We start from the raw sequence: 2,671 nt of genomic DNA on the forward strand, positions 1-2,671 counted from the left end.
GTAATTGACGCACATGCACCACTTGTCATTGGCTTTCTTCACGAGTACTAGGTTTGTAACCCAACTCAGGTAATGAACCTCCCTGATGAAGTCTGCAGTGAGGAGCTTCCCGACCTCCTTATCGACTACCCTTCACCGTTCCGGGGCGAGATTGCATTTTCTTTGTCAGACTGGCCTAACTAAAGGGTCTGCATTCAGTTTGTAAGTTATGACACAAGGGTCAATTCCGGGCATTTCTGTCATGGACCAAACAAAAATGTCTAAATTGTTGAGTAGAAAACTTACTAGTTAATTTTGGAGTGGTTCTTTTATGAGTGCACCAATATGGAGAGTCTTGGTTGGTTCAGTCTCAGACATTGGTATGTGGATCGTCTCTTCCATCAGGGTAGATCACTCCTCGTTGTAGTCTGCCAGTTGCTCCAATTCGATGTTCTCTGCTAACTTTGCTTTTCCTTTGAGAGCAGCCACATAACACCTCTGGGATTCGAGTTGGTCGCCTTGTACTACTCCCACTCCACAATCCATTGGGAACTTCATCGCAAGATTGTAAGTTGACACTACTGCGCATAAAACATGCATAATAGGCTGACCTATGATTGTGTTGTATGGGGATGGAGTAGTGACCACCAAGAATGTGTGCTCGAACCGGACAATATTTGGCCACGTGCCCGCCTCCACTGGTATTGTGACATGACCTATAGGCCTAACTTCCTCTCCGTTGAACCCTACTAGTGGGGCATCTACTAGCATTAGGTCGCTCTGTTGTTACTGCAGCTTGTTTGAAGTTTCTTTGAAGAGGATATCGGCCGAACTACCTAACCACCAAGATCCGCCTTACTTCGAAGTCATTGATGACCATCTTCATGACCAGGGTGTCATCATAAGGATACTGGATCCCACGGGCATCATCCTTGATAAAGTAGATTGGTTCTTTGATCCGAGGTCATTTGGGTGGGTTCTCTGCTTCATGTTTTAGTTTTCAAAATGATGTTCTCCCAACCGCTATTGTGCATCCTGCTACAATAGATCCCCCAGTGATCATGTTAATCACTCTGCGGATCAGACTCTCTTCTGGTAGCAGGCGAGGTGGCTGATAGTTTTGCCTACTACTCTCTAGGGCGTCTTTTTTCTGATCTCCCTGTCAGTTCCCCTGTTCCTTTTCTTAATGTAGAATGTACTTTTCAAGTACCCATGATGGATCATCTCTTCAATTTCATCGCGGAGGTTTCTACAGTTTTCTGTGCTATGAACATGGTCTCGATGAAAGTGACAATAGGCATGCAGGTTCCTTTCTATTGCTTGAAGATGTTCAAAAACTTTTCATATTGTTTGTCCAATTTCTGCTACTTTAGTTTTCGAGGAAAAGGAACAGGTGGTACATAAGGCTTGACCTATGGTGGTTTAGACAACTCTTCTTTCTTCTCTTCTTCAGCTTGGTCATTTGAAATTTCTTCTTGAATAATTTCTGTTGAAGCTTCACCACTCTCTTCTTCTACCCTCTTTGGCATCACTTCCTCAAGCTGTTTGCCACTTCTCAAAGTAATTGCCTTGCAATGCTCCTTGGGATTGACTTCAGTTTTGCTAGGCAAAGTACCTTGAGCTCTTGCATTGAATGAACTAGCCATTTGACCTATTTGCATATCCAAGTTCCTATTTTGGCTAGCTATTTGATCAACCTTTGCCTCCAACCTATCATATTGCTTTTCTATTTTCTCAAACCTTTCAGAAGTAGCCCCAATGAATTTCTCTAAAGCTGTTTCATAGGAGGTTATGTTTTCTTGTGGTGCTTGGGGCTGATTTTGATTCCTTCCTTGAAAGTTATTTTGGAAAGGTTGCCTTTGGTTGCCTCCTTGGTTTCTTGGATTTTCCCATGCTAAGTTGGGGTGATTCCTCCATCCAGAGTTGTAAGAATTCGAGTAAGGTTGCCGATTGGGATTATTGACAAACTGGACTTGCTCCATCTCATGACAATCTGAATTATGGTGATTTCCCCCACAAAATTCACACACTTTTGGATGGTTGGAGAGAACATTGATGCTCACTCGTTCCTTGGTCTTGGCTATTACATCAACTTTGGAAGCAAGCAGAGAATACTCATCCACATCATAAACACCAGCATTTTTTGTAATGCTTCTTTCATTAGACCAATGGTTGTTATTAGCTGCCATTTCTTCAAGGAGAACATTTGCATTTGTAGCATTCTTGTTCATGAGAGCCCCACTAGTTGCTGCATCAATAGTACTTTTCATTTGAGGGGAGAGACCATTATAGAACGTCTGTACTATCAACCAATCCGGGGTACCGTGATGTGGACACTTTCTTTGCAAGTCTTTGAACCTTTCCCATGCTTCATAAAGAGTCTCTCCATCAAAATAAGTGAAACTGGTGATGTCATGCCTCAATTTAGCAATTTTTCCTAGTGGGAAGTATTTTGCTAGAAATGCCTTTGTGAGGTGATCCCATGTAGTAATTGATCCCGAAGTGAGAGTTAACCATGTTTTGGCTTTATCTCTAAGAGAAAAAGGGAAAAACCTCATTCTAATGGCATCATCAGAAACGCCATTCATTTTGAAGGTATCACAGATTTCCAAGAAATTTGCCAAATGAGCATTGGCATCTTCCATTACTCCTCCCCCGAACTGAGACTGCTGAACCATCTAAATGATTGCTA

At 42.4% G+C, this 2,671-nt stretch overlaps 1 non-coding gene across 1 annotated transcript; it reads left to right on the plus strand.

Moving 5' to 3' along the window:
* Positions 1 to 2,298: 2,298 nt before the first annotated feature.
* Positions 2,299 to 2,405, plus strand: LOC148843830 (small nucleolar RNA R71). The gene has a single exon (XR_016103939.1). It is a non-coding gene; the product is annotated as a small nucleolar RNA R71 (small nucleolar RNA).
* Positions 2,406 to 2,671: the final 266 nt, after the last annotated feature.

Source organism: Nelumbo lutea, chromosome 8 (assembly GCF_056320005.1).
Source record: "Nelumbo lutea isolate HS-2025 chromosome 8, American lotus-T2T, whole genome shotgun sequence".
Lineage (NCBI taxonomy): Eukaryota > Viridiplantae > Streptophyta > Magnoliopsida > Proteales > Nelumbonaceae > Nelumbo > Nelumbo lutea.